Source organism: Molothrus ater, chromosome 2 (assembly GCF_012460135.2).
Source record: "Molothrus ater isolate BHLD 08-10-18 breed brown headed cowbird chromosome 2, BPBGC_Mater_1.1, whole genome shotgun sequence".
Lineage (NCBI taxonomy): Eukaryota > Metazoa > Chordata > Aves > Passeriformes > Icteridae > Molothrus > Molothrus ater.
Window position 1 is genome coordinate 74,410,783 of NC_050479.2, and position 14,868 is coordinate 74,425,650.

Here is a 14,868-nt window from a genome sequence, read left to right on the forward strand (position 1 = left end):
TCTATGACTATTTTTTTTAAATCTAGGCATTTAATATCAAGACACAAAACACTGGTTCCCTGTCCCTCTTTTAGAAGCATTTTCTAGTGTTGTACACATTTCTGACTCAGCCAAGGTCTTCTCAATGAAAAGCTAAAATGAGTCTGCATTGAATTAATTAGTTCAAAGCAGCCTCCACCGTTTACCTACAACTGTGAATGGGCACTGGGGCTGGTTACCAAACCTGGGTGAAAATGTAAATGTCTCTTGTAAATGGGATTGCTTATAAGGATTTGACTGACCTGAAGTAAAATCTATTTAGTTTCTGCAAGTTTTGTGCTGTTTTCCTCTTTGGAAGGGAAAGTTTAGATATCCTTGAGCACTGCCATTACTTTCCAAGCAGTACAACTGGACATTCAATGATCTGCAGACTATGACGCATGAGAAGAAAACAGTCACTGATACAGAACATTTATAAGAACACTTCTAACAGAAAATCATAACAAAAAATTCCATGTTTTTTTCATGTCTTGTAATTCTGGAATATCCATCTCACCATGGTCTGTCTGGCTCTTCACTCCTGATAATTTCCAAAGTGCACCCAGGGGCAGAACTAAATAAAAGTCAAAATAATTCCAAGTAAAGAGATATTTGCCTTCAGCATTACTTTTTTTTCCTCCAAAATGAAAGCATTTAGTTAAAAATTCTCATTGAAACCAAAGACAAAACTCCTGTCATCACCTGCCATCCAGAAGAGAAATTCTTCAGCTCCTACTAGAAGTCAGAAGAGTATATAAAGGCTATTGAACACATATTGCTATTTCTGTCAAGTCAGTGGGACCAGAAGGACCTTTGATCTGGCCTAGAGTGGAAGTTCTTGTATTTTTATTTAATCTAAAGTTGCATTGAACAGATCAATAATTGTGGGTGGTTTATTGTATTTTTGCAGACAAAGAAATGTAGGTCCCAGCTGTTAGGTCTTTATAATCTTCCACAAAATATAATAAATTGCTGTAGCATGCTTTAAAAGAATGTATGTGTATGTCCTTTGCACATTATATGAAAGTAAGAAAATATATTCTTGAAGAATATTTGCTTGTTTTGTATGCATAAGTCAATATTCACTCTTCTCCTTCCCCTTGTGTCATGCAGAGCATGTTTGGCTTCACAGGACCTACATGGTGCATCACACAGTCCAGAAATCCATTGGCACACATCACAGATGATCAGCTGGCTAAAAGTGACTCAGAAGAAATAGATTCTATGGATTGCTTCACAAAACTTGTAAGATAAGGCCCAGATTCATTAGGAACATTTAATTTTTTGGTGATGAAAAACCATTTTTTCCTGGGGAAATCTTCCTCAGCTGCTGCATTTGGGTTACAGCAGGCTGGATCCATATTCCCTTAGTATTTCCTCATTTGAATGGATTGTGGTTTGTTTGCTCCTTTTGGCTTCTTTGCCCAGAACAGGGTCTTTGCCTTTCTCCATCTCATGAGATGAAGGTTTGCAGCCCAGCAGCCCCAGACCACCTGCACCGAAGCTGTGTCTTCAGATTGCCAAACGTTTAAATACCATTTTTCCCAATAAATTCTACCACAAGCAGATGGAATTTACAGTTTAGTCTCTGGGGTCAGATGCATAAGAGCAAACTGTGCCCAAGCTTTGTAAACTCTTTCAAAAAACTGGTCTGGCTTTTAGCTCAGAGTTGTACAGACTGTGGCTCAGCTCTCGAATGTGTGTACATAATTCAATGCCTCATTTCCCTCCTCCTTCATGAGTCCTCTGGGGAATACAGTGCACTTCTGCAGATGGCTTCTTCCTCAACATATCTCCTGCAGCCCATCTCCTCCCTTCTTTGCTATTTCCACAAAGGAAATAACCTAATTTCTGCAAAAGTGGATCCCTCAGTTCTTGTCTCCTGCTCAGCTACCATTTGTTGAATATCCCTCATAAAGTGACTTGTTCCCTACCAGAACAGTCAATTAGTGACTAGTTAGTGAAAATCCAATTCTTAGCAAATTATATGAATTATATGGTTATTATATAACCATGACTTCCACCTCCCCCTGCCCCCAACCCCCCCAAAATGTAGGGTCTCTTCAATGGTCAGTCTCCAAAGTTCATTAGCTTTTCTCTACTGGTCATAGCCAGGTGCAAGAATACTTCTGCCATCTTCTGGGGACTTTCCTCTGTGTGAGGCACCCCACTGAGAACATACAGCATCCCCTGAAAATACTACCATGCAAAATGCCAAGAACTGAAAAATTCTTCAGTTTTGGTAACTTAAGTGCTCTGTGTATAAAGCCCAGTGTGTTTTAAGCAGCCAGCTCAAACCAGTCCTTTGAGACTGGAGGAAGTGTCCCTTTCTTTAAAGCTTTGTCTTTCTGAGGAGGAATGACAGCAAAAGTCATTCTTAGAATGACTAAAAGTTTTCAATTTTTAGTCGTTGTGACAGTTTTCAGTCAAATAAGTGTGACTTTTTCCTCAATCTGCCTTCAATCCTCCTTTAGTAAACATACATCAAAAGCAGCTGAGGCTGTGTTTGGTACAACATTCGCTTTTCTTCATTTACCTGTAACAGGACTGACAGCAGTAACATCCTTGATTTGCACATGACTGCTAACTTTCATTCTGCAAAAGGCAAGATCTGGCCAAATGATGCCCTTGTACCTTCCTGTTGGCAAGCTTGGTCACCAAATACCTGCTTGTTTTGTATATGCCAGGTTAATTTGCTATACATATATGACTTTGCTTCAATATCCTACAAAATACAAGTTCCTTTCACTACACAGGCATAATTCTCTCATGCTTCAGTGCCATCCATGAACAAGTTAATAAACAAATTAATAATCAATTTAGAAAAACCACACAGAAAAGTAAGCAGCATAAGAGTGGGTGATGCTCCCCAGCAATCTCTGCTTTTTCATACTGCACAGGCTTTCTTGTCTTTTTTTTCCAAGTCAACTGCCGGAACTATTTCAGACAGATGCCCCAGTAACCTCTGATGTTTTCTACAGATCTCTTCTTTTTGACACAGAGGTTATAAAAGCAGCACTCTCAAAGAAATTGGAAACCTTGTATTCTGCAAAAGCTCAGTTCTTGATCTTCTCCAAGGAAATAGAGTATACTCTAAGTCTCTAATCCAGATATAGCAAAAAGACCAGAAGGTGCCAGATAAATTTATTTTCTGTACTACCTAATGTTATTTCTATATCTGTATATTTATAAATTCTCCTTTGTTAGTATCTGCACAATGTAAAAAGTGAATGGAAGTGGTGTGAGCTATGTTTTGTTCCTGTCCGATGTAGCTGAGAAAAATGTAAGAGAGGTCATGGTCACCCAATAGAAAATGAGCAAGAGGCTTGGATTCCCTTGGATGTCTGCCAGTGGATATTGTCTGATGCTCTTTGGACAACACACTTGTGTAAACAACTTTCTTCTTGCAGCAAGTGCTCTGAGGCTGCTGACACCCACGACGTTGTCAGGACCTTGGCTGCGCATCTCTTGTGAGGGGTTGCACTGTAACCAACGCTGTGCGCAAGCATTGGTTCATAGTGCCACCTACAGAATCAACACTTCCACTTGATGATGAATTGGATTGCCTCTCACTCCTCTCTCTCAGTTTCATTTAACATTAGGAAGAAATTGTGAAACAGGAGTTTCACAAACTTTACGTGTTAAATTACCAGAGATTTTCAAGTGGGCAATTACACAGTGCAACAGGGTATTTTTAGGCATCTCCCTTTAATCTAGCCTGTGATGAGGATATTCCTACCCTAGAAAGCAGAATAAAATTGAACTCAATTTCAAGTGGAAGGAAGAAAGATCTGGAACATTAAGAAAAAAATAACCCCTGAGGGAGATGTGTGGATATTGAATGACATAGGAAAACATGTAGCTAATTAGGCCTGAAAATGTGGAATCTAGTTTCTATATTGAAGGATATTTTTATTTAAAAAAAAAAGAAATTTGATTAATACACCTGTTTCCAAAAACGAAAATACATTTTTTTATGAATGGAATCCTATGTGTAGGATAGGATTATGTGTATCAATATGTGTAAAGAGATGATATATACACCTGGAGAGCTGCATTCTAGAGCTACAGTCTAAAGCATATTCATGACAATAGCTTCATCCACCAGGCTAGACTTTGAAGGAGTGAGACCTGTCATTGGCACAAAAGACAATGAAACCTGTTATAAAGAAAGCCATCCAAATAATATATTGAGATGAAGAAACCTTCTGGAATGGCTTCCTTTCTTTAAGATTAATATATATATTTCCCCATATTGTCCAGTTTACTTGTCTTCATTTATATATACATATGGATATATGGGGAAATCTGGACTCCAGACCTCTCTGGATTCTTCTTGTGTTAATTTATGCTTGCAAAATTGAAGGTCACTGTGAGAAATATAGAGATTCATCAACTGAGTTTCAGAAACCCGGTGGCATCACCAACGGGAAATTCATATTAATCCCTTGTGTGACCAGTTATTTTTGTATCAAGTGGCAAAGAGATAGGGTGATGCATGTTAGAGAATGATTTCAGTTTCAGACTTGTTCTCACAATGACTGTTTTCAGTGAAAACTTACACACAGGTAATTGCACAGCAATTATGTGCTATATGTATGGTGAAACAGCACTAATCCCTTCTTGTTCCAGGTCAGGCCTGAAAAAGAAGTAAGCTCTGGTTCATCCTTATTTGCTCTCCCCTGATGAACACCACATCCTAGAGTTAGTCCTCTCGTATTGGAGTCCTGGGTACTTCTCCCAAGGACATTTGCCTGCCTCTAACGTGTATGATGGGAAAGCCCTGGGAAAACAAATTGGCTGCATCTAAAGAGGAATAATTGAAAACAATAATATGTGAAGTCATAGTATACAAGAGTATGAGTGCTCCTGCTACACCAAGCTTTAGAGTAGGAGAAAATTTTAAACGTGATTGTGGAAGCTCTAGCAGTGAATTAATCGGTGTACGATTCCCCACTGAGAGTAGTACTTGAGTGGGAAATTATTTAAAACAGGTGGAACAGAGTAGGTGTTATCAGTCTGACTGTCATTCTGTTCCGTTTGGGGAATCTTACTGGTCCCTAAGGAAAGAGAAATCACATTCCTTGACTCATGCTGTGCTGGTAAGGGATGATATGTTCAAATTACTGGGAACATGTGTTGATTTCAGTAGACAGCAGAGAGAAGGAAGAGCTCCCGTAATTAGCATCCTTTCTGAAGTATGTATTTGTACAAACTGGACTGAAAATTTATGAAATAGGAAAGAAAGAGCAAGTAACTGAGAGAGAAAGAGAACTTTTTCAGCCCCGCTGTGAGTATCTAAAAGCTGCATTTCTACTGGGTTAAAAATTCTTGCACCTTTTATATGTGATCTTTGTCATAATAAAGGCCAAGATGAATTCCTTGTGGTTGAACCACTTGACTTAATGTATGACAAGGTGTAAAATCAAAATACAGGAGGAAAAACTGAATTTAAAATACCCTTTTATTGCTATAAAGCAGACTGAAGCTGTATATCTTTTCTCATGTTTGCCCTTTAGCTTTTGATGCTCTTTAGATTTATGGCATAGTGCTGAGTGAAAATAAGTGGGATATAGATACTGGAAAATGGAAATGTTGCTTGCCAGCCTGAATAATATGAGCAGCCATTCAGTCAGTAGAAGATATTACAGATTTAAATGTACTTTGTGATGCTTCTTGTAGGCCTACACCTTTTTTTTCATGCCTCTTTCAGAGATACTATCTTACCATAAGGTAGGTGCTCTAAAGTAGCAAACCAGCAGCTCAGTTGTGGAAATTACTTTCCATTGCTCCCCTGCAGATGTGTACCTCTCTGTAAGAAAGCACTGCAGCCTAACTGGAACAAAACCTTGGAGCATGAAAGTGAGGATGGCTTTGTTGCTGAATAGTCAGATCATTAACAAGGAGAGGAGTCATAAACTATACTTTTTTTGAACTAAGTTGTGTTTGTGATTTACCCAGTGACTGTGTACTCTAAAGCATCATGGGACTTAACCTAGGACTGAAAGAATGCCTGGTCTTTGCACCATGGAGCTCTCAGTTTATGTTCCATTATCACACATTTACCCAGCCACGGGGTTAATAATAAATTATCATAGAAATAAAATTTAGAAATTCAAATCAATCATACATCTTTTAAAGATGGAGTGCCCTAACATGACAAGGATAGCCACAGCTTTGAGTGAGTCTGGGATCGAGTCTCCTTTCTGTTTAAGCCAGAATACAGTTGCAGTGAAGGTCGACCACATCTTTAAGACATGTCAGGATTGGGGGTGGATTTTTCTCATCTGTCTTGTTGAAACTGTTCCAATCTATGTCAGAACTCAAATACTCTGGGGCCAGAGAACAAATGAGAATATTAAACTCACTGAACTTCCTACATTGGGCACTCAGATGAGGGAAAGGGAATGATAATTTGTATTCACCCTGATTTTGAGGGATATGTCTATACACAAGACAAAACATCCTGTAACATCTATGGTTGAACATTCCATAATATCTGTCTTCAGAAAGCTGATTCTCAGCACAGCTGTTTCTCATAGTTCATAAAGGAAGAAGTCTGGTGCTAATCTCAGACAATAAAAAAGAGATCAGTTATGTGGTATTCAGATGATTATATTCCAAACTTCCTGTGTATTTTAGATACTAAAGGCCCTGAAATGTGAGGGTGTTTGGGAAAGAAAAGGGATCACAAAAAGTTTTGTGGCTTTTTTTTTTTTCTTCCTTAGTGTCATGGTTTGACACTGGCACAATGCCAGTGCCTCCATGAAGATACATTCTCCCTGGTAGCTGCTGTGAGATGTGACCAGGAATAAGCAAAGCAGGCTCCTACTTAGGAAAGAAAAGAACCAGAACTTTATTAACTACCCTACAACTACAAATAAAAAGGAACACACACATACAGGGAAAATGAAAACTTCACAAATGCATTTCCTCCTCCCCCACCAAATTTCCAACCCAATACATTTGTTCTTCAAATCACCAACTCTCAGTCTAGCAGCACCACCTTTTAGACAATCAATCCTCAGTTCATCAAGAGGAGAGGAGTCCTTCTTGTACCATGGGCTTCCCCTGGAAACACAGCTGAAGCCTCGTGTGTTTCTGTGTCACTCGTGGCACCGCCCAGAGTACATCTGCCATAGTGACTTCTTCCTTTTCATGTCCAGTGCTCTCACCACTGAACACGGACCAGAACTGCTTCTAGGGTTGTCTTTTAAGGATGCTCTGTCCCGATCCAAAAAAAAGGCACAGTCTCTCCTTTGGGACACCTGTCCCCACAATCTCTCCTTTGGGACACCTGTCCCCCCCATATATTTTCACCCCCTGGGGCCGAGGGGCACCAACACTGAACCCTCTTGGTTCTGAGGCCATTGCCTCCCCCTAGAATGCAGTCTCTGTATCACAAGGAACATGGTTCTGTCCATGGCTATACAAAAAGAGTCCAGCAAAAGCCACTCCATCATCTCTTCCCACTAGGATTCTTCTCTATTCTTTTACTATCTCTCACTCGCCCAGACCTCTCTCACACTGGCCCATTTCTTTCTTCATTTTCCACTCTATCTTCCAGGAGAGGTCAATGATCTGTAAAGTTCTCATTCTCCAAAAAGGGGTTAAAAGCTCCTACAAGCGGCCGGCTGAACCCCCCCTTCTTCTCCGTCTCAGCCGTGCTGCCGGCGCAGGCCCATGTTTATCAAGCTTCAAGGTTACAGTCCCAGGCAGCGGCTCTCTTTCTCTCTCTCTCTCTGTGTCTCTCAGGGGGGGCTGCCCGATGGCTCCCAGTGTCTCTCTCTTTCTCTCTCTTCCACCCTTCCACCCCCGGGCTCAGGCCTACCTCTCCCGGCCACATGGCTTTCCCCTCCCCCTGCCCAGCCAGCAGCTGGGCCGGGGGAGAGACCGGAACTCTTTCCCGCCGGAAACCCAAGAGAACCCTCCCAGGGGAGAGCTCTGCTTTTAACCCCGTGTTCTCAGAGGCGTGTCCATGTCTCAATGGTCAGGTTAAATGCCAATATTAAAGTCTGAATATCCATTGGCCAAAAACACAGCATCCCAAAAAACACATTTCCTGTCAAACCACCACACTTAGCTTTGAATTTTAACAAGTGCTTAGTTACTTGCACACTCCTGGAAACATGAATTTTTTCATTTTAAAATGCCATGTACAAAATATGGATATTTCCAAAACATTTTCCTTCTCCTGGAGAAGAGAGAGAGTGAGGGAAATGTGAAGAAATTCCACTATACCCACACTGCACATCAGTTTAAATAGAATTCATGGAATCATAGAATGATTTGGGTTGGGAGGGACCTTAAAGATCATCTAGGTCTAACTCCTCTGTCATGGGTGAGGACACTAGACTAGATTGCCCCATCCACCCATCCAGCCTGGCCTTGAGCAGTCCCAGGGGTAGGGCTTCACAAGATTTCCGGGCAACTTGTTCCAGTGCCTCACCACCCTTAGCAGTGTAAAGATAGTGAAGATTTTCTTAAAAAAAAAAATCATATTGGTAAAACCAAAAAGCACAATTTTCGTAAGTAATTTACTGATAGCCTCTCCTCCTTTCCTCCCTTTCCCCAAAGTTAAGGATTCCACAAACTCATAGATAATGTTAGAAGACTATAATCAGGAATGCCAAACTAGACTTAAAAACAATGACAGGAGTTGCAATTAGTGATTAATGGGCTCCTTTTATTTGCCTTCAGTTTTTCTTTTGTGGGTTTCTTTGAAAAGAACTTTGGTGAAAACGAGTTGACCAATGGCTCCTCAGATTCCATAAGAGAAAACCCAACGCTTAAACTAATGGAGAATTTTCATTATTTCTCTCAAAATACCATGGTGATGAACACTGGTGAAAGGACTGTTAATCATTTGTCAGCTTCAGGAGCAATATGATTTATTTTTATCAGGGATTTCACCATATGAGGACAAGAACAGCACAGAACAGACTGCTTAGTCTTTCACATCATTTCTCACAAAAAGTCTTGGATTTTCACTGGTCTGACAGAAGGGTGTTTGCCTTGGGGAATCACTGGTGATGTCTGTGCCTGCGTGCAAGGTGGGTTATCAATGAGCAGTGTCAATGCTGGAGTGAGGATAGAAGGAAATGTGAATCTTACAGACAGGAGGATGGCAATGCCTCTGCTTTCCAAGGGAAGGCAGGAGGAGATGGGCTAGATGGCTGGAGGTCAATAGGGATGAATTGTTTCATCACAATTGCCCTAAGGAAAGGACTGAATGTCTTCCAAAGAAAAAGACTAAACAAGGCAATTTGCATATCAGAGGAATCCAGTAATGAAAACTTACATTAATGTGTTAACTTAGTAAATGTGAGAAAGGTGGGTGTGAGGTTGTCCAGTGAGATGCAAAGATCTGAGAGAAATTACCAATCATGTGCCATAACAGTTACCTCCATGACTGCCAGTCTGGAGGGCTGACACATCTACTTCCCAATAGTGGCTTTTTTCCACTATTCCAAATCCCTGACTGTATCCCTTCTCTCCCTGACTGTATCCCTTCTCTCACTGCACATACAGTCTTCTCCCTTGTTTGTGAGAATAACCAGGGTCTATCCAAACTTACTACATCTGCAAATAGCCCTGAGCTGGTGATATTTTCAGGATACTTTCCACCGTGCAGCCACCAGAAACATTAATTAACAAGAAGTTTCTTGTGTGACTTGATTTTCATCAGGCTTTGATCAAACCTGCATGGAGAAGTTTGGGTTAGAGGGGTACTGAGGAGAGTCACAGGCTCTATCCAGCCACTCTGTCCCACCCTGCAGGGGGGTTGTTGTGGCCAAAGTGTAAGACCCAGTGCAATACCACTCGTTTTCTGTGCAGCACCAGCACTGTGACATATTCAGAAGAAAATACTGCTCCAAGGAAAGCTAAGAAGTCATTAACTCCTGGCTCCTGCCCCAGTGAATGTGTCTTGCTGTGCCTAAAACCTTGCCTGCCTTCTGGACTTCCAGCCTATTCTTAAAAATCTTCCCTGATGGAGACCCTGGTGTCTCCCTACAGAGCCTGTTTTGGTCCCTAACTAGAGACAGACATTTCTTGCCTTGCTGCAACCATGGGGTCTACCCACTCTCCACACAGGTATGGTGGCACCCAGCCCCAGGTCTGCAGTCACAGCTCAGCTGCAGACCAGCCATGGCTTGGCAATGCAGGAGAATAAGTTGTTTAAAATTACACTTAAAAGAGCCCTAATCCTCCTCTCTGAACAAATGAGTAGTCCAAGTGAGTTGCTTAGCTGCTGTGAGCTTTGCCACCTCATTCCAGCATGGATGACTAAGGAAGGAGTTTGGCAAAAGCTTAAAATATTAGAACATATTTCTACCCTAATTTAGGCATGAGCATACTGTGATTTCCAGCCTGTGAGCAGCCACTCACGTTGGGTCAAGGCACACTGACACTTATTTACTGTGGTCCTTCATTTCTGGGTTTGCATGGGAATGGCCTGCAGGTTTTGTGTCAGATGCCCTGCCTCTCATGGGCTGAGCCCACCTTGCTGAGCATCTGACTAACACAAGGCTTATTGGTGAAGCATTACTGCAAAGCATTACCTTTTGCCTTTCCTCAGCTGCTTGTTCTCCTTAAACTTGATCCTTACAGAAAGCTATTCCCTCATCCCAAATTGCCACTAAATCTGTTTAAGCCCAGACAACAAAAATGACCTTTTAAAGTATTATGTTAGTCAAAATATGATTAATTAGGGTTGAGTTCTTTTAATTCTGATTAGTTTAAATACTTATAAATTAAAATTTAAATAATTATAGTCTTCTCCGGATATTTTAAAGAAAGAGCTATGAAGTAGAAAGTTGAATTTTCAATGCCTCATTTAGCATGCTGAAAAGAAGGAAAAGAAGAATATTAAAATATTTTATATCAGAGGTGTAAAACTGAAAAGAAAGAACTAGCATTCTGATTACTAATTAAGTTCTCATTTAACACAAATAAAGCATGCAAGGTTGTAAGAAAGTTTGACAAAAAGAAAGCCTGCAGAGATCTGTATTTTTTGTGCTATAATTATATTGGTATTTCTATACTATTATAGTTATTATCTTGCCAGTACCCAAGACAAAAAGCCACTATTAAATCCTCTGAAGTGGATAGTGGCTGCATATGTATGTCTGTATGTGTGTAAAAGTGTGAAGAGTTGTAAAAATATTGAATGGGGTTCTGAAAATAGTCCAAATTTATGCAACCACTTAACTGCAGCTACTGCAGCTTGAGTTTCACTTTGTGTTTGTGAGAAATCCAACACAGACCAACTAGAGAAGAACCTTGCTCAGGTCATGCACGGCTACCTACCCTTGAGTTTGCAGGAATTCCACTGAGCCACGTGCCAAGAGCAGGCAGGTGAATTACTGGCTGCAAACGCAAAGCCTGATCTAGATATTGAATCCTACAGGTCTTTAAGGATGCTGGTTTGGCTGACAGCCCTTCACCCCCTGACTGTGAGCAGTGTGTCTCCTGAGAGTTCCTTCAGCATTGCTCTTAGCTGCAGGAGATGAGCAACAGAGCATGAGGCTGGCAGAGCAAAGTCTGACAGTGCTCACAGTCCCTTGCCTGCAAAATGTGTGCAGCCACAGACAGGGGAAGCCTGTGGGCTGCAGAAGCTGCCCACTCATGCCAGTCAACCCCAACAGGGGTGTTCCAAGCTTGCTTTGCTTCAGCTGAGGTGAGAAAGGAGTCCTGTATATCTTATGTGTTCCTCTTCAGCAGCCTCCATCATTCTCATTATGTTGATTTTTATTAGTGTAGAAATGTTTAATTTACTGAAGAGGACAGAAATTATTTGCATGTGAGGCATGTAATAATTTTTAAGAATAGAGTAAGAGTGATTCTTAACAAATACACTTGGATTTTTCTGGAAAGGCCATTTTTCTATTCACATTTAGACACATTAAATTTCTTATGGAGAACATCATCATAAGTTGCAATGACATGAATGAGCGATGAGGACTTTTTTAAACTGAAAAGTTGAATAGCACTGATCAATTATTCGACTGGAAGTTAAAGCTAACTGGAGTTTGGAGATTAATTTGAAAATGGTATACGTATTCTATTTTCAGGAACCTTTATGCATTCAAAGTGTGAACAAACACAGGGCAATGAAGAGGAAAAGCAGCAGCTTGGGAAGATAACTTTTTATGACATCAGCATTATGGTTTCAGAATGAGGTTGCGAGCAAACCTCTTCAGCTTTAGTTGGAGAGTTTGTGCATTTAGGCCAAGCCAGATCTCACTTACAGAAGATTCTCCACAGTGGCAGGCTAGCTTTACTGAAGTTGCAGAAAGAATTCACCTTTTTCAAACCTGCTCTGTCCATCTCTGAGAAAGAAATCAGTTAATCTGTGCTGATCCTTCTGCACATCAGGAGAGCAGGGAAGGTCTGTAGTGAGGAAGGATCAGAGTCACTGAGCCATGGTCTAATATTGGCCGTGGGGTTCAGGTGTCACAGGGAGGCCCAGGGAGGTTCACACGCCCACACAGACACTGCAAAGCACATCACAACATCACAGAACCATGGAATGGTTTGGATTGGAAGGAACCAAAAAGATAATTCAGTTCCACCCCCCCCTGCCACGGGCAGGGACACCTTCCACTAGAGCAGGTTTCTCAAAGACCCTTGGACACTGCCAAGGATAGGGTATCCACAGCTTCTCTGGACAACTTCTATGCCATCTTCCTTGAAAATCAGAATAAAAAATGCTATTGCTATATCAAGCAAAGGTCTCAGGCAGGTTTCCAGATGGAAGATTTCAGTTTAGGAGTTTTTCCTCCTTAGTGCTCAAATTAACAATACTTTGGTCATATGTGGCTAGCAGTTAGTTGGTAGATACCTCCACTTTGAAATCCATAGTATTTGCCTTCTAATCTGTTCTCATTAATTAACTTGAAGAGCCAGACCCAGCCTGTCTGTGTGATCAGGTAACCCTTGTCACACTGCCACCACGGTCTGTGCCTTCTTTGCTCCTCTCTCCAACCACCTCCTGACCCAACATTTGCTTTATAAAGTGCTACTGCTGGGTGAATTAGCTGCAGAGCAATTTCCTCACTGGTACCACAGTTCATGCCAGGCACAGCCCTGTGCACCATGGGAGGCTTCTCCCACAGCAGATAAAGAATATCCCCCTTGATGTCATCCATATTTTATTTATGTGTCAGCAAAGAAGCCAAGCAACAGCATATTTTCGCTGTCTCTTGGGGCATTAACACACCCAAGAGACAGAGAAAAGTGTTATTCTGGAGACTTGTCCATGGCTGTGGAGTCCATAAAAGGAAATTAGAGTGAGAGGTGAATGCTGGGGCTTGGATGCCTGCTGCCATGTGCTCACAAAATGTGTTTTCCATGTGAAGACCTCCTGGAGAAATCTCTCACACCAGGTCCTGAGAGTGTTTTCCAAATGATTTTGAACTCTATCAAGCTGGTCCTGTGACCAGTTCCCTGGGGAGCCTGTTCCAGTGCTCATCCCCTTTCTGGTTGAAGAACCTTTCCCCAGTATCCAACCTGAACCTCCCCTGACACAGCTTCAGGCCATTCCCTCAGGTCTGTCACTGTCACCACAGAGGAGAGATCAGTGCCTGCCCCTCCTCTTCCCCTGGTGAGGGAGTTGCAGACTGCAATGAGGTCTCTCCTCAGCCAGTTCTCTTCTCCAGGCTGAGCAAACTAAGTGACCTCAACAGCTCCTCATAAGGCTTCCCCTCCAAAGCTTTAATAATCCTTTGTATACCCTCTAATGGCTTAATGCCTTTTTTATTTTGTGGTGCCCAAAACTGCACACAGGCACAAGAGGGACAGAAAATGAGCACAGGGTATCCTGAGGGGAACCAACTATGAAGATTAGAGGAAGAAAAAAGGAACAGTGAGAAGTGAAAACCGTGGTGGAGCGAGTATTTAATCTATTTTTGTCCAGGGAAGAAGAATTCCCCCAGCACAGAGTGAAACCAGATTGTAATGAATGGCAGCTCATGTGCATTGGCCAGCAGGGCAGACCCAGACTGTGGTGGGGCTGTGACCACTTCCCACTGGTCTCATACCCTGGCAAAGAGTGTTTCAGATGTTTACAGTGAATTGTTAAAGGCTACCTGGGGATTTTTCACACTCAGTTGGATTTACTGCATGCAGAGGACATCTGCTTTCACCTGGCATCCTCTTTCTCATAAGCATGACATCAGCCTAATGCATGATTGTGAACTGCATGGTGTCTCCCTCACTATTAATGCTTCCCTCGGTATTAGTACATTTCCCTTCTTAGCTCATTGCCAGTATAGTTTTCTGTTTTCTCTTGGTCACTGTTTGAATTTTTTTTTCCAGTAGTTTTGTGACAAAACCCAGATACAGGTGAAAGCTGCTGTGCAAAAAGCAGCCAAGCACAAAGGAGGAAAAACCACATCTCTCCTCAGTGGCAGGGAGCTTCTCTGTGATTCACTGTGCTGCTGCTGAGCTCACAGCTCTCTGCTGGCTTTTTAACTGCTGCAGGCAAAAGCCAGATCAATCTGTTTTAGGTGTTTGTTTCATTGTTATTCTGCACTGTCAGTCACAAAGGCAAGGGACACTCTCCCAGAGACAAACAGATGATGGCAATTTTTGTTGTGCCAGATGGGGGTGTGCAATTCAACACTGAGAGGAACTGCCAACCAGAAAGGCCATCATAAATCACAGTATCCACATTTTCCATATGATTAAGGTCTGTCAGGTCTCTGCCAGGCATAAATATCCACAAGTATGCTATCATTTGAATTTGGAGCACTTTTCTGCACAAGGAGTTACCATTTTACACCTGAGTACTCCTTGGAGACTAAAACATGTTATCTGCCTGACTGAGGGATGGAGGAAAATCCCACA